Consider the following 26,248-nt stretch of genomic DNA (forward strand, 5'->3'; position numbering starts at 1 on the left):
ATATTTCCATGCTTTTATTGTGCCCCATGCTTTCACAATTCATCCCTGGCCCTATTACAACCCCTGGTGTCACAATGGATCATTAGATTGTTAGCCTGCATTGGGTCACAATGGTTCCTTGCTTCTATAGGTCCCCATGCTGTCAGAGTTCATCCGTGGTCCTTTTGCGCCCCCTGGTGTCAAAAGAGATTCTTAGATTATTAGCCTGCATTGGGTCACAATGGTTCCTTGCTTCTCTTAACCCCTGTGGTGTCACAATGAATCCCATGCCCTTTTAGGCCACTTGATGTCACAATGAATCATTTGATTCTTGGCCTCCATGGTGGCATAATTGTACCAGGTTTTAATTGGGCCCCATGCTTTCACAATTCATCCCTGGACATTTTGGGCCCCCTGGTGTCAAAAGGGATCATTAGATTGTTAGCCTCCATTGGGTCACAATGGATCCTTGCTTCTCTTAACCCCTGTGGTGTCACAATGCATCCCATGCCCTTTTAGGCCACTTGATGTCACAATGAATCATTTGATTCTTGGCCTCCATGGTGGCATAATAGAACCTTGCTTCTATTGGTCCCCGTGCTGTAACAATCCATCACTGGACCTTTTAGAACACCTTGTGTGACAAGGGATCATTAGATTGTTAGCCTGCATTGGGTCACAATGGTTCCTTGCTTCTCTTAACCTGTGTGGCGTCACAATGCATCCCATGACCTTTTAGGCCACTTGGTGTTACAATGAATCATTTGATTCTTGGCCTCTATGGTGTCATAATATTTCCATGTTTTTATTGTGCCCCATGCTTTCACAATTCATCCCTGGCCCTATTACAACATCCGGTGTCACAAGGGATCATTAGATTGTTAGTCTGCATTGGGTCACAATGGTTCCTTGCTTCTCTTAACCTCTGTGGTGTCACAATGCATTCCAAGCCCTTTTAGGCCACTTGGTCTTACAATGAACCATTTGATTCTTGGTCTTCATGGTGTCATAATGGTTCCTTGCTTCTATAGGTCCCCATGCTGTTACAGTTCATCCGTGGTCCTTTTGCTCCCCCTGGTGTCAAAAGGGATTCTTAGATTGTTAGCCTGCATTGGGTCACAATGGTTCCTTGCTTCTCTTAACCCCTGTGGTGTCACAATGCATCCCATGCCCTTTTAGGCCACTTGATGTCACAATGAATCATTTGATTCTTGGCCTCCATGGCGGCATAATTGATCCATGCTTCTATTGGTCCCCGTGCTATAACAATCCATCCCTGGCCCTTTTTATACCCCCTGGTACCACAAGGGATCATTAGATTGTTAGCCTGCATTGGGTCACAATGGTTCCTTGCTTCTCTTAGCCCCTGTGTTGTCACAATGCATCCCATGACCTTTTAGGCCACTTGGTGTTACAATGAATCATTTCAGTCTTGGCCACTAAGGTGTCATAATATTTCCATGTTTTTATTGTTCCCCATGCTTTCACAATTCATACCTGGCCCTATTACAACCCCTGGTGTCACAATGGATCATTAGATTGTTAGCCTCCCTTGGGTCACAATGGTTCCTTGCTTCTCTTAACCTCTGTGGTGTCACAATGCATTCCAAGCCCTTTTAGGCCACTTGGTCTTACAATGAACCATTTGATTCTTGGCCTTCATGGTGTCATAATGGTTCCTTGCTTCTATAGGTCCCCATGCTGTCAGAGTTCTTCCGTGGTCCCTTTGCGCCCCCTGGTGTCAAAAGGGATTCTTAGATTATTGGCCTGCATCGGGTCACAATGGTTCCTTGCTTCTCTTAACCCCTGTGGTGTCACAATGCATCCCATGCCCTTTTAGGCCACTTGATGTCACAATGAATCATTTGATTCTTGGCCTCCATGGTGGCATAATTGTACCAGGTTTTCATTTGGCCCCATGCTATCACAATTCATCCCTGGACCTTTTGGGACCCCTGGTGTCAAAAGGGATTCTTAGATTGTTAGCCTCCATTGGGTCACAATGGATCCTTGCTTCTCTTAATCCCTGTGGTGTCACAATGCATCCCATGCCCTTTTAGGCCACATGATGTCACAATGAATCATTTGATTCTTGGCCTCTATGGTGACATAATGTTTCCATGTTTTTATTGGGCCCCATGCTTTCACAATTCATCCCTGGCCCTATTACAACCCCTGGTGTCAGAATGGATCCTTAGATTTTTAGCCTGCATTGGGTCACAATGGTTCCTTGCTTCTCTTAACCCCTGTGGTGTCACAATGCATCCCATGCCCTTTTAGGCCACTTGATGTCACAATGAATCATTTGATTCTTGGCCTCCATGGTGACATAATGTTTCCATATTTTTATTATGCCCCATGCTTTCACAATTCATCCCTGGTCCTTATACAACACCTTGTGTGACAAGGGATCATTAGATTGTTAGCCTGCATTGGGTCACAATGGTTCCTTGCTTCTCTTAACCTCTGTGGTGTCACAATGCATCCAATGCCCTTTTAGGCCACTTGATGTCACAATGAATCATTTGATTCTTGGCCTCCATGGTGTCATAATTGTTCCTTGTATCTATTGGGCCCCATGCTGTCAGAATTCATTCCTGGCCCTTTTTCGCCCCCTGGTGTCAAAAGGGATCCTGGGATTATTAGCCTGCATTGGGTCACAATGGATCCTTGCTTCTCTTAAACCCTGTGGTGTCACAATGCATCCCATGCCCTTTTAGGCCACATGATGTCACAATGAATCATTTGATTCTTGGCCTCTATGGTGACATAATGTTTCCATGGTTTTATTGGGCCCCATGCTTTCACAATTCATCCCTGGCCCTTATACAACACCTTGTGTGACAAGGGATCATTAGATTGTTAGCCTGCATTGGGCCACAATTGTTCCTTGCTTCTCTTAACCCCTGTGGTGTCACAATGCATTCCAAGCCCTTTTAGGCCACTTGGTCTTACAATGAACCATTTGATCCTTGGCCTTCATGGTGTCATAATGGTTCCATGCTTCTATAGGTACCCATGCTGTCACAGTTCATTCGTGGTCCTTTTGCGCCCCTTGGTGTCAAAAGGGATTCCTTGATTGTTAGCCTCCTTTGGGTAACAATGGATCCTTGATTCTCTTAACCTCTGTGGTGTCACAATGCATTCCATGCCCTTTTAGGCCACTTGGTGTTACAATGAATCATTTGATTCTTGGCCTCTGTGGTGTCATAATGTTTCCATGTTTTTCTTGGGCCCCATGCTTTCACAATTCATCCCTGGGCCTTTTGCGCCCCCTGGTGTCAAAAGGGATTCTTAGATTGTTAGCCTGCATTGGGTCACAATGGTTCCCTGCTTCTCTTAACCCCTGTGGTGTCACAATGCATCCCATGCCCTTTTAGGCCACTTGATGTCACAATGAATCATTTGATTCTTGGCCTCCATGGTGGCATAATAGATCCTTGCTTCTATTGGTCCCCGTTATGTAACAATCCATCCGTGGTCCTTTTGCTCCCCCTGGTGTCACAAGGGATCATTAGATTGTTAGCCTGCATTGGGTCACAATGGTTCCTTGCTTCTCATAGCTCCTGTGGTGTCACAATGCATCCCATGCCCTTTTAGGCCACTTGGTCTTACAATGAACCATTTGATTCTTGGCCTTCATGGTGTCATAATGGTTCCTTGCTTCTAGAGGTCCCCATGCTGTCAGAGTTCATCCGTGGTCCTTTTGCGCCCCCTGGTGTCAAAAGGGATTCTTAGATTATTAGCCTGCCTTGGTCACAATGGTTCCTTGCTTCTCTTAACCCCTGTGGTGTCACAATGCATCCAATGCCCTTTTAGGCCACTTGATGTCACAATGAATCATTTGATTCTTGGCCTCCACGGTGGCATAATAGATCCTTGCTTCTATTGGTCCCCGTGCTGTAACAATCCATCACTGGGCCTTTTACAACCCCTGGTTTCACAAGGGATCATTATATTTTTAGCCTGCATTGGGTCACAATGGTTCCTTGCTTCTCTTAGCCCCTGTGGTGTCACAATGCATCCCATGCCCTTTTAGGCCACTTGATGTCACCATGAATCATTTGATTCTTGGCCTCCATGGTGTCATAATTGATCCTTGCTTCTATTGGTCCCCGTGCTGTAACAATCCATCCCTGGCCATTTTCGGCCCCCTGGTGTCACATGGGATCATTAGATTGTTTGCCTGCATTGGGTCACAATGGTTCCTTGCTTCTCTTAGCCCCTGTGGTGTCAGAATGCATTCCATGCCCTTTTAGGCCACTTGATGTCACAATGAATCATTTGATTCTTGGCCTCCATGGTGGCATAATTGATCCTTGTTCTATTGGTCCCCGTGCTGTAACAATCCATCCCTGGCCATTTTCGGCCCCCTGGTGTCACAAGGGATCATTAGATTGTTAGCCTGCATTGGGTCACAATGGTTCCTTGCTTCTCTTAGCCCCTGTGGTGTCACAATGCATCCCATGCCCTTTTAGGCCACTTGGTGTTATAATGAATCATTTGAGTCTTGGCCACTAAGGTGTCATAATATTTCCATGCTTTTATTGTGCCCCATGCTTTCACAATTCATCCCTGGCCCTATTACAACCCCTGGTGTCACAATGGATCATTAGATTGTTAGCCTGCATTGGGTCACAATGGTTCCTTGCTTCTATAGGTCCCCATGCTGTCAGAGTTCATCCGTGGTCCTTTTGCGCCCCCTGGTGTCAAAAGAGATTCTTAGATTATTAGCCTGCATTGGGTCACAATGGTTCCTTGCTTCTCTTAACCCCTGTGGTGTCACAATGAATCCCATGCCCTTTTAGGCCACTTGATGTCACAATGAATCATTTGATTCTTGGCCTCCATGGTGGCATAATTGTACCAGGTTTTAATTGGGCCCCATGCTTTCACAATTCATCCCTGGACATTTTGGGCCCCCTGGTGTCAAAAGGGATTCTTAGATTGTTAGCCTCCATTGGGTCACAATGGATCCTTGCTTCTCTTAACCCCTGTGGTGTCACAATGCATCCCATGCCCTTTTAGGCCACTTGATGTCACAATGAATCATTTGATTCTTGGCCTCCATGGTGGCATAATAGAACCTTGTTTCTATTGGTCCCCGTGCTGTAACAATCCATCACTGGACCTTTTAGAACACCTTGTGTGACAAGGGATCATTAGATTGTTAGCCTGCATTGGGTCACAATGGTTCCTTGCTTCTCTTAACCTGTGTGGCGTCACAATGCATCCCATGACCTTTTAGGCCACTTGGTGTTACAATGAATCATTTGATTCTTGGCCTCTATGGTGTCATAATATTTCCATGTTTTTATTGTGCCCCATGCTTTCACAATTCATCCCTGGCCCTATTACAACATCCGGTGTCACAAGGGATCATTAGATTGTTAGTCTGCATTGGGTCACAATGGTTCCTTGCTTCTCTTAACCTCTGTGGTGTCACAATGCATTCCAAGCCCTTTTAGGCCACTTGGTCTTACAATGAACCATTTGATTCTTGGCCTTCATGGTGTCATAATGGTTCCTTGCTTCTATAGGTCCCCATGCTGTTACAGTTCATCCGTGGTCCTTTTGCTCCCCCTGGTGTCAAAAGGGATTCTTAGATTGTTAGCCTGCATTGGGTCACAATGGTTCCTTGCTTCTCTTAACCCCTGTGGTGTCACAATGCATCCCATGCCCTTTTAGGCCACTTGATGTCACAATGAATCATTTGATTCTTGGCCTCCATGGCGGCATAATTGATCCATGCTTCTATTGGTCCCCGTGCTATAACAATCCATCCCTGGCCCTTTTTATACCCCCTGGTACCACAAGGGATCATTAGATTGTTAGCCTGCATTGGGTCACAATGGTTCCTTGCTTCTCTTAACCTCTGTGCTGTCACAATTCATCCCATGCCCTTTTAGGCCACTTGGAGTTACAATGAATCATTTGATTCCTGACCTCTATGGTGTCATAATATTTCCATGTTTTTATTGTGCCCCATGCTTTCACAATTCATCCCTGGCCCTATTACAACCCCAGGTGTGACAATGGATCATTAGATTGCTAGCCTGCATTGGGTCACAATGGTTCTTTGCTTCTCTTAACCTCTGTGGTGTCACAATGCATTCCAAGCCCTTTTAGGCCACTTGGTCTTACAATGAACCATTTGATTCTTGGCCTTCATGGTGTCATAATGGTTCCTTGCTTCTATAGGTCCCCATGCTGTTACAGTTCATCCGTGGTCCTTTTGCGCCCCCTGGTGTCAACAGGGATTCTTGGATTGTTAGCCTGCATTGGGTCACAATGGTTCCTTGCTTCTCTTAGCCCCTGTGGTGTCACAATGCATCCCATGCCCTTTTAGGCCACTTGATGTCACAATGAATCATTTGATTCTTGGCCTCCATGGTGGCATAATTGTACCAGGTTTTAATTGGGCCCCATGCTTCCACAATTCTTCCCTGGCCCTTTTGATCCCCCTGGTGTCAAATGGGATCCTGGGATTGTTAGCCTCCATTGGGTCACAATGAATCCTTGCTTCTCTTAACCTCTGTGGTGTCACAATGCATCCCATGCCTTTTAGGCCGCTTGATGTCACAATGAATCATTTGATTCTTGGCCGCTATGGTGACATAATATTCGCATGTTTTTATTGGGCCACATGCTGAAACAATTCATCCCTGGCCCTATTACAACCCCTAGGTGTCACAATGGATCATTAGATTGTTAGCCTGCATTGGGTCACAATGGTTCTTTGCTTCTCATAACCTCTGTGGTGTCACAATGCATTCCATGCCCTTTTAGGCCACTTGATGTCACAATGAATCATTTGATTCTTGGCCTCCATGGTGGCATAATAGATCCTTGCTTCTATTGGTCCCTGTGCTGTAACAATCCATCCCTGGCCCTTTTTATACCCCCTGGTGCCACAAGGGATCATTAGATTGTTAGTCAGCATTGGGTCACAATGGTTCCTTGCTTCTCTTAGCCTCTGTGGTGTCACAATGCATCCCATGCCCTTTTAGGCCACTTGGTGTTACAATGAATCATTTGATTCTTGGCCTCTATGGTGTCATAATATTTCCATGTTTTTATTGTGCCCCATGCTTTCACAATTCATCCCTGGCCCTATTACAACCCCTGGTGTCACAATGGATCATTAGATTGTTAGCCTGCATTGGGTCACAATGGTTCTTTGCTTCTCTTAACCTCTGTGGTGTCACAATTCATTCCAAGCCCTTTTAGGCCACTTGGTCTTACAATGAACCATTTGATTCTTGGCCTTCATGGTGTCATAATGGTTCCTTGCTTCTATAGGTCCCCATGCTGTTACAGTTCATCCGTGGTCCTTTTGCGCCCCCTGGTGTCAAAAGGGATTCTTAGATTGTTAGCCTGCATTGGGTCACAATGGTTCCTTGCTTCTCTTAACCCCTGTGGTGTCACAATGCATCCCATGCCCTTTTAGGCCACTTGATGTCACAATGAATCATTTGATTCTTGGCCTCCATGGTGGCATAATAGATCCATGCTTCTATTAGTCCCCGTGCTGTAACAATCCATCACTGGGCCTTTTTATACCCCCTGGTGCCACAAGGGATCATTAGATTGTTAGCCTGCATTGGGTCACAATGGTTCCTTGCTTCTCTTAGCCCCTGTGGTGTCACAATGCATCCCATGCCCTTTAAGGCCACTTGATGTCACAATGAATCATTTGATTCTTGGCCTCCATGGTGGCATAATTGATCCTTGCTTCTATTGGTCCCCGTGCTGTAACAATCCATCCCTGGTCATTTTCGGCTCCCTGGTGTCACAAGGGATCATTAGATTGTTAGCCTGCATTGGGTCACAATGGTTCCTTGCTTCTCTTAGCCCCTGTGGTGTCACAATGCATCCCATGACCTTTTAGGCCACTTGGTGTTACAATGAACCATTTGAGTCTTGTCCTTCATGGTGTCATAATGTTCCATGTTTTTATTGGGCCTCATGCTTTCACAATTCATCCCTGCCCCTTTTACAACACCTTGTGTGACAAGGGATCATTAGATTGTTAGCCTCCCTTGGGTCACAATTGTTCCTTGCTTCTCTTAACCCCTGTGGTGTCACAATGCATTCCAAGCCCTTTTAGGCCACTTGGTCTTACAATGAACCATTTGATTCTTGGCCTTCATGGTGTCAAAATGGTTCCTTGCTTCTATAGGTCCCCATGCTGTTACAGTTCATCCGTGGTCCTTTTGCGCCCCCTGGTGTCAAAAGGGATTCTTAGGTCGTTAGCCTGCTTTGGGTCACAATGGTTCCCTGCTTCTCTTAACCCCTGTGGTGTCACAATGCATCCCATGCCCTTTTAGGCCACTTGATGTCACAATGAATCATTTGATTCTTGGCCTCCATGGTGGCATAATGGTTCCTTGTTTCTATTGAGCCCCATGCTGTCACAATTCATCCCTGTCGCTTTGACGCCCCCTGGTGTCAAATGGGATCCTGGGATTGTTAGCCTGCATTGGGTCACAATGGATCCTTGCTTCTATTAACCTGTGTGGTGTCACAATGCATCCCATGCCTTTTAGGCCACTTGATGTCACAATGAATCATTCGATTCTTGGCCTGTATTGTGTCATAATATTTGCATGTTTTTATTGTGCCCCATGCTTTCACAATTCATCCCTGGCCCTATTACAACCCCTAGGTGTCACAATGGATCATTAGATTGTTAGCCTGCATTGGGTCACAATGGTTCCTTGCTTCTCTTAACCTCTGTGGTGTCACAATGCAGCCCATGCCCTTTTAGGCCACTTGATGTCACAATGAATCATTTGATTCTTGGCCTCCATGGTGGCATAATAGATCCTTGCTTCTATTGGTCCCCGTGCTGTAACAATCCATCACTGGGCCTTTTACAACCCCTGGTGTCACAAGGGATCATTAGATTGTTAGCCTGCATTGGGTCACAATGGTTCCTTGCTTCTCTTAGCCCCTGTGGTGTCACAAGGCATCCCATGCCCTTTTAGGCCACTTGGTGTTACAATGAATCATTTGAGTCTTGGCCACTAAGGTGTCATAATATTTCCATGTTTTTATTGTGCCCCATGCTTTCACAATTCATCCCTGGCCCTATTACAACCCCTGGTGTCACAATGGATCATTAGATTGTTAGCATCCCTTGGGTCACAATGGTTCCTTGCTTCTCTTAACCTCTGTGCTGTCACAATGCATCCCATGCCCTTTTAGGCCACTTGATGTCACAATGAATCATTTGATTCTTGGCCTCCATGGTGGCATAATAGAACCTTGCTTCTATTGGTCCCCGTGCTGTAACAATCCATCACTGGACCTTTTAGAACACCTTGTGTGACAAGGGATCATTAGATTGTTAGCCTGCATTGGGTCACAATGGTTCCTTGCTTCTTTTAACCTGTGTGGCGTCACAATGCATCCCATGACCTTTTAGGCCACTTGGTGTTACAATGAATCATTTGATTCTTGGCCTCTATGGTGTCATAATATTTCCATGTTTTTATTGTGCCCCATGCTTTCACAATTCATCCCTGGCCCTATTACAACATCCGGTGTCACAAGGGATCATTAGATTGTTAGTCTGCATTGGGTCACAATGGTTCCTTGCTTCTCTTAACCTCTGTGGTGTCACAATGCATTCCAAGCCCTTTTAGGCCACTTGGTCTTACAATGAACCATTTGATTCTTGGCCTTCATGGTGTCATAATGGTTCCTTGCTTCTATAGGTCCCCATGCTGTTACAGTTCATCCGTGGTCCTTTTGCTCCACCTGGTGTCAATAGGGATTCTTAGATTGTTAGCCTGCATTGGGTCACAATGGTTCCTTGCTTCTCTTAACCCCTGTGGTGTCACAATGCATCCCATGCCCTTTTAGGCCACTTGATGTCACAATGAATCATTTGATTCTTGGCCTCCATGGCGGCATAATTGATCCATGCTTCTATTGGTCCCCGTGCTATAACAATCCATCCCTGGCCCTTTTTATACCCCCTGGTACCACAAGGGATCATTAGATTGTTAGCCTGCATTGGGTCACAATGGTTCCTTGCTTCTCTTAACCTCTGTGCTGTCACAATTCATCCCATGCCCTTTTAGGCCACTTGGAGTTACAATGAATCATTTGATTCCTGACCTCTATGGTGTCATAATATTTCCATGTTTTTATTGTGCCCCATGCTTTCACAATTCATCCCTGGCCCTATTACAACCCCTGGTGTGACAATGGATCATTAGATTGCTAGCCTGCATTGGGTCACAATGGTTCTTTGCTTCTCTTAACCTCTGTGGTGTCACAATGCATTCCAAGCCCTTTTAGGCCACTTGGTCTTACAATGAACCATTTGATTCTTGGCCTTCATGGTGTCATAATGGTTCCTTGCTTCTATAGGTCCCCATGCTGTTACAGTTCATCCGTGGTCCTTTTGCGCCCCCTGGTGTCAACAGGGATTCTTAGATTGTTAGCCTGCATTGGGTCACAATGGTTCCTTGCTTCTCTTAGCCCCTGTGGTGTCACAATGCATCCCATGCCCTTTTAGGCCACTTGATGTCACAATGAATCATTTGATTCTTGGCCTCCATGGTGGCATAATTGTACCAGGTTTTAATTGGGCCCCATGCTTCCACAATTCTTCCCTGGCCCTTTTGATCCCCCTGGTGTCAAATGGGATCCTGGGATTATTAGCCTCCATTGGGTGACAATGAATCCTTGCTTCTCTTAACCTCTGTGGTGTCACAATGCATCCCATGCCTTTTAGGCGACTTGATGTCACAATGAATCATTTGATTCTTGGCCGCTATGGTGACATAATATTCGCATGTTTTTATTGGGCCACATGCTGAAACAATTCATCCCTGGCCCTATTACAACCCCTAGGTGTCACAATGGATCATTAGATTGTTAGCCTGCATTGGGTCACAATGGTTCTTTGCTTCTCTTAACCTCTGTGGTGTCACAATGCATTCCATGCCCTTTTAGGCCACTTGATGTCACAATGAATCATTTGATTCTTGGCCTCCATGGTGGCATAATAGATCCTTGCTTCTATTGGTCCCTGTGCTGTAACAATCCATCCCTGGCCCTTTTTATACCCCCTGGTGCCACAAGGGATCATTAGATTGTTAGTCAGCATTGGGTCACAATGGTTCCTTGCTTCTCTTAGCCTCTGTGGTGTCACAATGCATCCCATGACCTTTTAGGCCACTTGGTGTTACAATGAATCATTTGATTCTTGGCCTCTATGGTGTCATAATATTTCCATGTTTTTATTGTGCCCCATGCTTTCACAATTCATCCCTGGCCCTATTACAACCCCTGGTGTCACAATGGATCATTAGATTGTTAGCCTGCATTGGGTCACAATGGTTCTTTGCTTCTCTTAACCTCTGTGGTGTCACAATTCATTCCAAGCCCTTTTAGGCCACTTGGTCTTACAATGAACCATTTGATTCTTGGCCTTCATGGTGTCATAATGGTTCCTTGCTTCTATAGGTCCCCATGCTTTTACAGTTCATCCGTGGTCCTTTTGCGCCCCCTGGTGTCAAAAGGGATTCTTAGATTGTTAGCCTGCATTGGGTCACAATGGTTCCTTGCTTCTCTTAACCCCTGTGGTGTCACAATGCATCCCATGCCCTTTTAGGCCACTTGATGTCACAATGAATCATTTGATTCTTGGCCTCCATGGTGGCATAATAGATCCATGCTTCTATTAGTCCCCGTGCTGTAACAATCCATCACTGGGCCTTTTTATACCCCCTGGTGCCACAAGGGATCATTAGATTGTTAGCCTGCATTGGGTCACAATGGTTCCTTGCTTCTCTTAGCCCCTGTGGTGTCACAATGCATCCCATGCCCTTTAAGGCCACTTGATGTCACAATGAATCATTTGATTCTTGGCCTCCATGGTGTCATAATGGTTCCTTGCTTCTATTGGTCCCCGTGCTGTAACAATCCATCCCTGGTCATTTTCGGCCCCCTGGTGTCACAAGGGATCATTAGATTTTTAGCCTGCATTGGGTCACAATGGTTCCTTGCTTCTCTTAGCCCCTGTGGTGTCACAATGCATCCCATGCCCTTTTAGGCCACTTGGTGTTACAATGAATCATTTGAGTCTTGGCCACTAAGGTGTCATAATATTTCCATGTTTTTATTGTGCCCCATGCTTTCACAATTCATCCCTGCCCCTTTTACAACACCTTGTGTGACAAGGGATCATTAGATTGTTAGCCTCCCTTGGGTCACAATGGTTCCTTGCTTCTCTTAACCTCTGTGGTGTCACAATGCATTCCAAGCCCTTTTAGGCCACTTGGTCTTACAATGAACCATTTGATTCTTGGCCTTCATGGTGTCATAATGGTTCCTTGCTTCTATAGGTCCCCATGCTGTTACAGTTCATCCGTGGTCCTTTTGCGCCCCCTGGTGTCAAAAGGGATTCTTAGGTCGTTAGCCTGCTTTGGGTCACAATGGTTCCCTGCTTCTCTTAACCCCTGTGGTGTCACAATGCATCCCATGCCCTTTTAGGCCACTTGATGTCACAATGAATCATTTGATTCTTGGCCTCCATGGTGGCATAATGGTTCCTTGTTTCTATTGAGCCCCATGCTGTCACAATTCATGCCTGTCGCTTTGACGCCCCCTGGTGTCAAATGGGATCCTGGGATTGTTAGCCTGCATTGGGTCACAATGGATCCTTGCTTCTATTAACCTGTGTGGTGTCACAATGCATCCCATGCCTTTTAGGCCACTTGATGTCACAATGAACCATTCGATTCTTGGCCTGTATTGTGTCATAATATTTGCATGTTTTTATTGTGCCCCATGCTTTCACAATTCATCCCTGGCCCTATTACAACCCCTAGGTGACACAATGGATCATTAGATTGTTAGCCTGCATTGGGTCACAATGGTTCCTTGCTTCTCTTAACCTCTGTGGTGTCACAATGCAGCCCATGCCCTTTTAGGCCACTTGATGTCACAATGAATCATTTGATTCTTGGCCTCCATGGTGGCATAATAGATCCTTGCTTCTATTGGTCCCCGTGCTGTAACAATCCATCACTGGGCCTTTTACAACCCCTGGTGTCACAAGGGATCATTAGATTGTTAGCCTGCATTGGGTCACAATGGTTCCTTGCTTCTCTTAGCCCCTGTGGTGTCACAATGCATCCCATGCCCTTTTAGGCCACTTGGTGTTACAATGAATCATTTGAGTCTTGGCCACTAAGGTGTCATAATATTTCCATGTTTTTATTGTGCCCCATGCTTTCACAATTCATCCCTGGCCCTATTACAACCCCTGGTGTCACAATGGATCATTAGATTGTTAGCATCCCTTGGGTCACAATGGTTCCTTGCTTCTCTTAACCTCTGTGGTGTCACAATTCATTCCAAGCCCTTTTAGGCCACTTGGTCTTACAATGAATCATTTGATTCTTGGCCTCCATGGTGGCATAATTGATCCTTGCTTCTATTGGTCCCCGTGCTGTAACAATCCATCCCTGGCCATTTTTGGCCCCCTAGTGTCACAAGGGATCATTAGATTGTTAGCATGCATTGGGTCACAATGGTTCCTTGCTTCTCTTAGCCCCTGTGGTGTCACAATGCATTCCATGCCCTTTTAGGCCACTTGATGTCACAATGAATCATTTGATTCTTGGCCTCCATGGTGGCATAATTGATCCTTGCTTCTATTGGTCCCCGTGCTGTAACAATCCATCCCTGGCCCTTTTACAACCCCTGGTGTCACAAGGGATCATTAGATTGTTAGCCTGCATTGGGTCACAATGGTTCCTTGCTTCTCTTAGCCCCTGTGGTGTCACAATGCATCCCATGCCCTTTTAGGCCACTTGGTGTTACAATGAATCATTTGAGTCTTGGCCACTAAGGTGTCATAATATTTCCATGTTTTTATTGTGCCCCATGCTTTCACAATTCATCCCTGGCCCTATTACAACCCCTGGTGTCACAATGGATCATTAGATTGTTAGCCTGCATTGGGTCACAATGGTTCCTTGCTTCTCTCAACCTCTGTGGTGTCACAATGCATTCCAAGCCCTTTTAGGCCACTTGGTCTTACAATGAACCATTTGATTCTTGGCCTTCATGGTGTCATAATGGTTCCTTCCTTCTATAGGTCCCCATGCTGTCAGAGTTCATCCGTGGTCCTTTTGCGCCCCCTGGTCTCAAAAGAGATTCTTAGATTATTAGCCTGCATTGGGTCACAATGGTTCCTTGCTTCTCTTAACCCCTGTGGTGTCACAATGCATCCCATGCCCTTTTAGGCCACATGATGTCACAATGAATCATTTGATTCTTGGCCTCAATGGTGTCATAATAGTTCATTGTATCTATTGGGCCCCATGATGTCAGAATTCATTCCTGGACCTTATTCGCCCCCTGGTGTCAAAAGGGATCCTGGGATTATTAGCCTCCATTGGATCCCAATGGATCCTTGCTTCTCTTAAACCCTGTGGTGTCACAATGCATCCCATGCCCTTTTAGGCCACTTGATGTCACAATGAATCATTTGATTCTTGGCCTCTATGGTGACATAATGTTTCCATGGTTTTATAGGGCCCCATGCTTTCACAATTCATCCCTGGCCCTTATACAACACCTTGTGTGACAAGGGATCATTAGATTGTTAGCCTGCATTGGGCCACAATGGTTCCTTGCTTCTCTTAACCTCTGTGGTGTCACAATGTATCCCATGCCCTTTTAGGACACTTGATGTCACAATGAATTATTTGATTCTTGGCCTCCACGGTGGCATAATAGATCCTTGCTTCTATTGGTCCCCGTGCTGTAACAATTCAGCCCTGTCCGTTTTAGGCCCATTGGTGTCAGAAGGGATCATTAGATTGTTAGCCTGCATTGGGTCACAATGGTTCCTTGCTTCTCTTAACCTCTGTGGTGTCACAATGCATCCCATGCCCTTTTAGGCCATTTGATGTCACAATGAATCATTTGATTCTTGGCCTACCTGGTGGCATAATAGATCCTTGCTTCTATTGGTCCCCGTACTGTAAGAATCCATCCCTGGCCCTTTTACGCCCCCTGGTGTCACAAGGGATCATTAGATTGTTAGCCTGCATTGGGTCACAATGGTTCCTTGCTTCTATTAACCTCTGTGATGTCACAATGCATCCCATGCCCTTTTAGGCCACTTGGTGTTACAATGAATCATTTGATTCTTGGCCTCTATGGTGTCATAATATTTCCATGTTTTTATTGTGCCCCATGCTTTCACAATTCATCCCTGGCCCTATTACAACCCCTGGTGTCACAATGGATCATTAGATTGTTAGCCTCCATTGGGTCACAATGGTTTCCTTCTTCTCTTAACCTCTGTGGTGTCACAATGCATTCCAAGCCCTTTTAGGCCACTTGGTCTTACAATGAACCATTTGATTCTTGGCCTTCATGGTGTCATAATGGTTCCTTGTTTCTATAAGTCCCCATGCTGTCACAGTTAATCCGTGGTCCTTTTACGCCCCCTGGTGTCAAAAGGGATTCTTAGATTGTTAGCCTGCATTGGGTCACAATTGTTCCTTGCTTCTCTTAACCCCTGTGGTGTCACAATGCATCCCATGCACTTTTAGGCCACTTGATGTCACAATGAATCATATGATTCTTGGCCTCCATGGTGGCATAATTGTACCAGGTTTTAATTGGGCCCCATGCTTTCACAATTCATCCCTGGCCCTTTGGGCCCCCTGGTGTCAAAAGGGATTCTTGGATTTTAGCCTCCATTGGGTCACAATGGATCCTTGCTTCTCTTAACCCCTGTGGTGTCACAATGCATCCCATGCCCTTTTAGGCCACTTGATGTCACAATGAATCATTTGATTCTTGGCCTCCATGGTGGCATAATTGATCCTTGCTTCTATTGGTCCCCGTGCTGTAACAATCCATCACTGGGCCTTTTACAACCCCTGGTGTCACAAGGGATCATTAGATTGTTAGCCTGCACTGGGTCACAATGGTTCCTTGGTTCTCTTAACCTCTGTGGTGTCACAATGCATCCCATGCCCTTTTAGGCCACTTGTTGTTACAATGAATCATTTGAGTCTTGGCCACTAAGGTGTCATAATATTTCCATGATTTATTGTGCCCCATGCTTTCACAATTCATCCCTGGCCCTATTACAACCCCGGGTGTGACAATGGGTCATTAGATTGTTAGCCTGCATTGGGTCACAATGGTTCCTTGCTTCTCTTAGCCCCTGTGGTGTCACAATGCATCCCATGCCCTTTAAGGCCACTTGATGTCACAATGAATCATTTGATTCTTGGCCTCCATGGTGTCATAATGGTTCCTTGCTTCTATTGGTCCCCGTGCTGTAACAATCCATCCCTGGTCATTTTCGGCCCCCTGGTGTCACAAGGGATCATTAGATTTTTAGCCTGCATTGGGTCACAATGGTTCCTTGCTTCTCTTAGCCCCTGTGGTGTCACAATGCATCCCATGCCCTTTTAGGCCACTTGGTGTTACAATGAATCATTTGAGTCTTGGCCACTAAGGTGTCATAATATTTCCATGTTTTTATTGTGCCCCATGCTTTCACAATTCATCCCTGCCCCTTTTACAACACCTTGTGTGACAAGGGATCATTAGATTGTTAGCCTCCCTTGGGTCACAATGGTTCCTTGCTTCTCTTAACCTCTGTGGTGTCACAATGCATTCCAAGCCCTTTTAGGCCACTTGGTCTTACAATGAACTATTTGATTCTTGGCCTTCATGGTGTCATAATGGTTCCTTGCTTCTATAGGTCCCCATGCTGTCACAGTTCATCCGTGGTCCTTTTGCGCCCCCTGGTCTCAAAAGAGATTCTTAGATTATTAGCCTGCATTGGGTCACAATGGATCCTTGCTTCTCTTAACCCCTGTGGTGTCACAATGCATCCCATGCCCTTTTAGGCCACTTGATGTCACAATGAATAATTTGATTCTTGGCCTCAATGGTGTCATAATAGTTCATTGTATCTATTGGGCCCCATGATGTCAGAATTCATTCCTGGACCTTTTTCGCCCCGTGGTGTCAAAAGGGATCCTGGGATTATTAGCCTCCATTGGGTCACAATGGATCCTTGCTTCTCTTAACCCCTGTGGTGTCACAATGCATCCCATGCCCTTTTAGGCCACATGATGTCACAATGAATCATTTGATTCTTGGCCTCTATGGTGACATAATGTTTCCATGGTTTTATAGTGCCCCATGCTTTCACAATTCATCCCTGGCCCTTATACAACACCTTGTGTGACAAGGGATCATTAGATTGTTAGCCTGCATTGGGCCACAATGGTTCCTTGCTTCTATTAACCTCTGTGGTGTCACAATGCATCCCATGCCCTTTTAGGACACTTGATGTCACCATGAATTATTTGATTCTTGGCCTCCACGGTGGCATAATAGATCCTTGCTTCTATTGGTCCCCGTGCTGTAACAATTCAGCCCTGTCCGTTTTAGGCCCATTGGTGTCAGAAGGGATCATTAGATTTTTAGCCTGCATTGGGTCACAATGGTTCCTTGCTTCTCTTAACCTCTGTGGTGTCACAATGCATCCCATGCCCTTTTAGGCCACTTGATGTCACAATGAATCATTTGATTCTTGGCCTCCATGGTGGCATAATAGATCCTTGCTTCTATTGGTCCCCGTACTGTAAGAATCCATCCCTGGCCCTTTTACGCCCCCTGGTGTCACAAGGGATCATTAGATTGTTAGCCTGCATTGGGTCACAATGATTCCTTGCTTCTATTAACCTCTGTGATGTCACAATGCATCCCATGCCCTTTTAGGCCACTTGGTGTTACAATGAATCATTTGATTCTTGGCCTCTATGGTGTCATAATATTTGCATGTTTTATTGTGCCCCATGCTTTCACAATTCATCCCTGGCCCTATTACAACCCCTAGGTGTCACAAGGGATCATTAGATTGTTAGCCTGCATTGGGTCACAATGTTTCTTTGCTTCTCTTAACCTCTGTGGTGTCACAATGCATTCCAAGCCCTTTTAGGCCACTTGGTCTTACAATGAACCATTTGATTCTTGGCCTTCATGGTGTCATAATGGTTCCTTGATTCTATAGGTCCCCATGCTGTCACAGTTCATCCGTGGTCCTTTTGCGCCCCCTGGTGTCAAAAGGGATTCTTAGATTGTTAGCCTGCATTGGGTCACAATGGATCCTTGCTTCTCTTAACCCCTGTGGTGTCACAATGCATCCCATGCCCTTTTAGGCCACTTGATGTCACAATGAATCATTTGATTCTTGGCCTCCATGGTGGCATAATTGTACCAGGTTTTAATTGGGCCCCATGTTTCACAATTCATCCCTGGCCCTTTTAGGCCCTTTGGTGACACAAGGGATCATTAGATTGTTAGCCTCCATTGGGTCACAATGGATCCTTGCTTCTCTTAACCCCTGTGGTGTCACAATGCATTCCATGCCCTTTTAGGCCACTTGAGGTCACAATGAATCATTTGATTCTTGGCCTCCATGGTGGCATAATGTTTCCATGGTTTTATAGGGCCCCATGCTTTCACAATTCATCCCTGGCCCTTATACAACACCTTGTGTGACAAGGGATCATTAGATTGTTAGCCTGCATTGGGCCACAATGGTTCCTTGCTTCTACTAACCTCTGTGGTGTCACAATGCATCCCATGCCCTTTTAGGACACTGGATGTCACCATGAATTATTTGATTCTTGGCCTCCACGGTGGCATAATAGATCCATGCTTCTATTGGTCCCCGTGCTGTAACAATTCAGCCCTGTCCGTTTTAGGCCCATTGGTGTCAGAAGGGATCATTAGATTGTTAGCCTGCATTGGGTCACAATGGTTCCTTGCTTCTCTTAGCCCCTGTGGTGTCACAATGCATCCCATGCCCTTTTAGGCCACTTGATGTCACAATGAATCTTTTGATTCTTGGCCTCTATGGTGGCATAATAGAACCTTGATTCTATTGGTCCCCGTGCTGTAACAATCCATCACTGGGCCTTTTACAACACCTTCTGTGACAAGGGATCATTAGATTGTTAGCCTGCATTGGGTCAAAATGGTTCCTGGCTTCTCTTAGCCCCTGTGGTGTCACAATGCATCCCATGCCCTTTAAGGTCACTTGATGTCACAATGAATCATTTGATTCTTGGCCTCCATTGTGGCATAATTGATCCTTGCTTCTATTGGTCCCCGTGCTGTAACAATATATCCCTGGCCATTTTCGGCCCCCTGGTCTCACAAGGGATCATTAGATTGTTAGCCTGCATTAGGTCACAATGGTGCCTTGCTTCTCTTATCCCCTGTGGTGTCACAATGCATCCCATGCCCTTTTAGGCCACTTGATGTCACAATGAATCATTTGATTCTTGGCCTCCATGGTGGCATAATAGAACCTTACTTCTATTGGTCCCCGTGCTGTAACAATCCATCACTGGGCCTTTTACAACACCTTGTGTGACAAAGGATCATTAGATTGTTAGCCTGCATTGGGTCACAATGGTTCCTTGCTTCTCTTAACCTCTGTGGTGTCACAATGCATTCCAAGCCCTTTTAGGCCACTTGGTCTTACAATGAACCATTTGATTCTTGGCCTTCATGGTGTCATAATGGTTCCTTGCTTCTATAGGTCCCCATGCTGTTACCGTTCATCCGTGGTCCTTTTGCGCCCCCTGGTGTCAAAAGGGATTCTTAGATTGTTAGCCTGCATTGGGCCACAATGGTTCCTTGCTTCTCTTAACCCCTGTTGTGTCACAATGCATCCCATGCCCTTTTAGGCCACTTGATGTCACAATGAGTCATTTGATTCTTGGCCTCCATGGTGGCATAATTGTACCAGGTTTTAATTGGGCCCCATGCTTTCACAATCCTTCCCTGGCCCTTTTGATCCCCCTGGTGTCAAATGGGATCCTGGAATTATTAGCCTGCATTGGGTCACAATGGATCCTTGCTTCTCTTAACCTCTGTGGTGTCACAATGCATCCCATGCCTTTTAAGCCACTTGATGTCACAATGAATCATTTGATTCTTGGCCGCTATGGTGTCATAATATTCGCATGTTTTTATTGGGCCACATGCTGTAACAATTCATCCCTGGCCCTATTACAACCCCTAGGTGTCACAATGGATCATTAGATTGTTAGCCTGCATTGGGTCACAATGGTTCTTTTCTTCTCATAACCTCTGTGGTGTCACAATGCATTCCATGCCCTTTTAGGCCACTAGATGTCACAATGAATCATTTGATTCTTCGCCTCCATGGTGGCATAATAGATCCTTGCTTCTATTGGTCCCCGTACTGTAACAATCCATCCCTGGCCCTTTTACGCCCCCTGGTGTCACAAGGGATCATTAGATTGTTAGCCTGCATTGGGTCACAATGATTCCTTGCTTCTATTAACCTCTGTGATGTCACAATGCATCCCATGCCCTTTTAGGCCACTTGGTGTTACAATGAATCATTTGATTCTTGGCCTCTATGGTGTCATAATATTTCCATGTTTTTATTGTGCCCCATGCTTTCACAATTCATCCCTGGCCCTATTACAACCCCTGGTGTCACAATGGATCATTAGATTGTTAGCCTGCATTGGGTCACAATGGTTCTTTGCTTCTCTTAACCTCTGTGGTGTCACAATGCATTCCAAGCCCTTTTAGGCCACTTGGTCTTACAATGAACCATTTGATTCTTGGCCTTCATGGTGTCATAATGGTTCCTTGTTTCTATAAGTCCCCATGCTGTCACAGTAAATCCGTGGTCCTTTTACGCCCCCTGGTGTCAAAAGGGATTCTTAGATTGTTAGCCTGCATTGGGTCACAATGGTTCCTTGCTTCTCTTAACCCCTGTGGTGTCACAATGCATCCCATGCCCTTTTAGGCCACTTGATGTCACAATGAATCATATGATTCTTGGCCTCCATGGTGGCATAATTGTACCAGGTTTTAATTGGGCCCCATGCTTTCACAATTCATCCCTGGACCTTTTGGGCCCCCTGGTGTCAAAAGGGATTCTTGGATTTTAGCCTCCATTGGGTCACAATGGATCCTTGCTTCTCTTAACCCCTGTGGTGTCACAATGCATCCCATGCCCTTTTAGGCCACTTGATGTCACAATGAATCATTTGATACTTGGCCGCTATGGTGTCATAATATTTGCATGTTTTATTGTGCCCCATGCTTTCACAATTCATCCCTGGCCCTATTACAACCCCTAGGTGTCACAAGGGATCATTAGATTGTTAGCCTGCATTGGGTCACAATGTTTCTTTGCTTCTCTTAACCTCTGTGGTGTCACAATGCATTCCAAGCCCTTTTAGGCCACTTGGTCTTACAATGAACCATTTGATTCTTGGCCTTCATGGTGTCATAATGGTTCCTTGATTCTATAGGTCCCCATGCTGTCACAGTTCATCCGTGGTCCTTTTGCGCCCCCTGGTGTCAAAAGGGATTCTTAGATTGTTAGCCTGCATTGGGTCACAATGGATCCTTGCTTCTCTTAACCCCTGTGGTGTCACAATGCATCCCATGCCCTTTTAGGCCACTTGATGTCACAATGAATCATTTGATTCTTGGCCTCCATGGTGGCATAATTGTACCAGGTTTTAATTGGGCCCCATGTTTCACAATTCATCCCTGGCCCTTTTAGGCCCTTTGGTGACACAAGGGATCATTAGATTGTTAGCCTCCATTGGGTCACAATGGATCCTTGCTTCTCTTAACCCCTGTGGTGTCACAATGCATTCCATGCCCTTTTAGGCCACTTGATGTCACAATGAATCATTTGATTCTTGGCCTCCATGCTTCTATTGGTCCCCGTGCTGTAACAATCCATCCCTGGCCCTTTTTTTACCCCCTGGTGCCACAAGGGATCATTAGATTTTTAGCCTGCATTGGGTCACAATGGTTCCTTGCTTCTCTTAACTTGTGTGGTGTCACAATGCATTCCAAGCCCTTTTAGGCCACTTGGTGTTACAATGAACCATTTGAGTCTTGGCCTTCATGGTGTCATAATCTTTCCATGTTTTTATTGGGCCTCATGCTTTCACAATTCATCCCTGCCCCTTTTACAACACCTTGTGTGACAAGGGATCATTAGATTGTTAGCCTCCCTTGGGTCACAATGGTTCTTTGCTTCTCTTAACCTCTGTGGTGTCACAATGCATTCCAAGCCCTTTTAGGCCACTTGGTCTTACAATGAACCATTTGATTCTTGGCCTTCATCGTGTCATAATGGTTCCTTGCTTCTATAGGTCCCCATGCGGTCACAGTTCATCCGTGGCACTTTGACGTCCCCTGGTGTCAAAAGGGGTTCTTAGATTGTTAGCCTGCATTGGGTCACAATGGTTCCTTGCTTCTCGTAGCCCCTGTGGTGTCACAATGCATCCCATGCCCTTTTAGGCCACTTGATGTCACAATGAATCATTTGATTCTTGGCCTCCATGGTGGCATAATGGTTCCTTGTTTCTATTGTGCCCCATGCTTTCACAATTCATCCCTGTCCCTTTGACGCCCCCTGGTGTCAAATGGGATCCTGGGATTATTAGCCTCCATAGGGTCACAATGGATCCTTGCTTCTCTTAACCTGTGTGGAGTCACAATGCATCCCATTCGTTTTAGGCCTCTTGATGTCACAATGAATTATTTGATTCTTGGCCTCCATGGTGGCATAATTGTACCAGGCTTTAATTGGGCCCCATGCTTTCACAATTCATCCCTGGCCCTATTACAACCCCTAGGTGTCACAATGGATCATTAGATTGTTAGCCTGCATTGGGTCACAATGGTTCCTAGTTTCTCTTAACCTCTGTGGTGTCACAATGCATTCCAAGCCCTTTTAGGCCACTTGGTCTTACAATGAACCATTTGATTCTTGGCCTTCATGGTGTCATAATGGTTCCTTGCCTCTATAGGTCCCCATGCTGACACAGTTCATCCGTGGTCCTTTTGCGCCCCCTGGTGTCAAAAGGGATTCTTAGATTGTTAGCCTGCATTGGGTCACAATGGATCCTTGCTTCTCTTAACCCCTGTGGTGTCACAATGCATCCCATGCCCTTTTAGGCCACTTGATGTCACAATGAATCATTTGATTCTTGGCCTCCACGGTGGCATAATAGATCCTGGCTTCTATTGGTCCCCGTGCTGTAACAATCCATCACTGGGCCTTTTACAACCCCTGGTGTCACAAGGGATCATTAGATTGTTAGCCTGCATTGGGTCACAATGGTTCCTTGCTTCTCTTAGCCCCTGTGGTGTCACAATGCATTCCATGCCCTTTAAGGCCACTTGATGTCACAATGAATCATTTGATTCTTGGCCTCCATGGTGGCATAATTGATCCTTGCTTCTATTGGTCCCCGTGCTGTAACAATCCATCACTGGGCCTTTTACAACACCTTCTGTGACAAGGGATCATTAGATTGTTAGCCTGCATTGGGTCAAAATGGTTCCTGGCTTCTCTTATCCCCTGTGGTGTCACAATGCATCCCATGCCCTTTAAGGCCACTTGATGTCACAATGAATCATTTGATTCTTGGCCTCCATTGTGGCATAATTGATCCTTGCTTCTATTGGTCCCCGTGCTGTAACAATATATCCCTGGCCATTTTCGGCCCCCTGGTCTCACAAGGGATCATTAGATTGTTAGCCTGCATTAGGTCACAATGGTTCCTTGCTTCTCTTAGCCCCTGTGGTGTCACAATGCATCCCATGCCCTTTTAGGCCACTTGATGTCACAATGAATCATTTGATTCTTGGCCTCCATGGTGGCATAATAGAACCTTGCTTCTATTGGTCCCCGTGCTGTAACAATCCATCACTGGGCCTTTTACAACACCTTGTGTGACAAAGGATCATTAGATTGTTAGCCTGCATTGGGTCACAATGGTTCCTTGCTTCTCTTAACCTCTGTGGTGTCACAATGCATTCCAAGCCCTTTTAGGCCACTTGGTCTTACAATGAACCATTTGATTCTTGGCCTTCATGGTGTCATAATGGTTCCTTGCTTCTATAGGTCCCCATGCTGTTACCGTTCATCCGTGGTCCTTTTGCGCCCCCTGGTGTCAAAAGGGATTCTTAGATTGTTAGCCTGCATTGGGCCACAATGGTTCCTTGCTTCTCTTAACCCCTGTGGTGTCACAATGCATCCCATGCCCTTTTAGGCCACTTGATGTCACAATGAATCATTTGATTCTTGGCCTCCATGGTGGCATAATTGTACCAGGTTTTAATTGGGCCCCATGCTTTCACAATCCTTCCCTGGCCCTTTTGATCCCCCTGGTGTCAAATGGGATCCTGGAATTATTAGCCTGCATTGGGTCACAATGGATCCTTGCTTCTCTTAACCTCTGTGGTGTCACAATGCATCCCATGCCTTTTAAGCCACTTGATGTCACAATGAATCATTTGATTCTTGGCCGCTATGGTGTCATAATATTCGCATGTTTTTATTGGGCCACATGCTGTAACAATTCATCCCTGGCCCTATTACAACCCCTAGGTGTCACAATGGATCATTAGATTGTTAGCCTGCATTGGGTCACAATGGTTCTTTTCTTCTCATAACCTCTGTGGTGTCACAATGCATTCCATGCCCTTTTAGGCCACTAGATGTCACAATGAATCATTTGATTCTTCGCCTCCATGGTGGCATAATAGATCCTTGCTTCTATTGGTCCCCGTACTGTAAGAATCCATCCCTGGCCCTTTTACGCCCCCTGGTGTCACAAGGGATCATTAGATTGTTAGCCTGCATTGGGTCACAATGATTCCTTGCTTCTATTAACCTCTGTGATGTCACAATGCATCCCATGCCCTTTTAGGCCACTTGGTGTTACAATGAATCATTTGATTCTTGGCCTCTATGGTGTCATAATATTTCCATGTTTTTATTGTGCCCCATGCTTTCACAATTCATCCCTGGCCCTATTACAACCCCTGGTGTCACAATGGATCATTAGATTGCTAGCCTGCATTGGGTCACAATGGTTCTTTGCTTCTCTTAACCTCTGTGGTGTCACAATGCATTCCAAGCCCTTTTAGGCCACTTGGTCTTACAATGAACCATTTGATTCTTGGCCTTCATGGTGTCATAATGGTTCCTTGTTTGTATAAGTCCCCATGCTGTCACAGTAAATCCGTGGTCCTTTTACGCCCCCTGGTGTCAAAAGGGATTCTTAGATTGTTAGCCTGCATTGGGTCACAATGGTTCCTTGCTTCTCTTAACCCCTGTGGTGTCACAATGCATCCCATGCCCTTTTAGGCCACTTGATGTCACAATGAATCATATGATTCTTGGCCTCCATGGTGGCATAATTGTACCAGGTTTTAATTGGGCCCCATGCTTTCACAATTCATCCCTGGACCTTTTGGGCCCCCTGGTGTCAAAAGGGATTCTTGGATTTTAGCCTCCATTGGGTCACAATGGATCCTTGCTTCTCTTAACCCCTGTGGTGTCACAATGCATCCCATGCCCTTTTAGGCCACTTGATGTCACAATGAATCATTTGATACTTGGCCGCTATGGTGTCATAATATTTGCATGTTTTATTGTGCCCCATGCTTTCACAATTCATCCCTGGCCCTATTACAACCCCTAGGTGTCACAAGGGATCATTAGATTGTTAGCCTGCATTGGGTCACAATGTTTCTTTGCTTCTCTTAACCTTTGTGGTGTCACAATGCATTCCAAGCCCTTTTAGGCCACTTGGTCTTACAATGAACCATTTGATTCTTGGCCTTCATGGTGTCATAATGGTTCCTTGATTCTATAGGTCCCCATGCTGTCACAGTTCATCCGTGGTCCTTTTGCGCCCCCTGGTGTCAAAAGGGATTCTTAGATTGTTAGCCTGCATTGGGTCACAGTGGATCCTTGCTTCTCTTAACCCCTGTGGTGTCACAATGCATCCCATGCCCTTTTAGGCCACTTGATGTCACAATGAATCATTTGATTCTTGGCCTCCATGGTGGCATAATTGTACCAGGTTTTAATTGGGCCCCATGTTTCACAATTCATCCCTGGACATTTTGGGCCCCCTGGTGTCAGAAGGGATTCATAGATTGTTAGCCTGCATTGGTTCACAATGGATCCTTGCTTCTCTTAACCCCTGTGGTGTCACAATGCATTCCATGCCCTTTTAGGCCACTTGATGTCACAATGAATCATTTGATTCTTGGCCTCCATGCTTCTATTGGTCCCCGTGCTGTAACAATCCATCCCTGGCCCTTTTTTTCCCCCCTGGTGCCACAAGGGATCATTAGATTTTTAGCCTGCATTGGGTCT

Source organism: Cinclus cinclus, unplaced genomic scaffold, assembly GCF_963662255.1.
Source record: "Cinclus cinclus unplaced genomic scaffold, bCinCin1.1 SCAFFOLD_70, whole genome shotgun sequence".
NCBI lineage: Eukaryota > Metazoa > Chordata > Aves > Passeriformes > Cinclidae > Cinclus > Cinclus cinclus.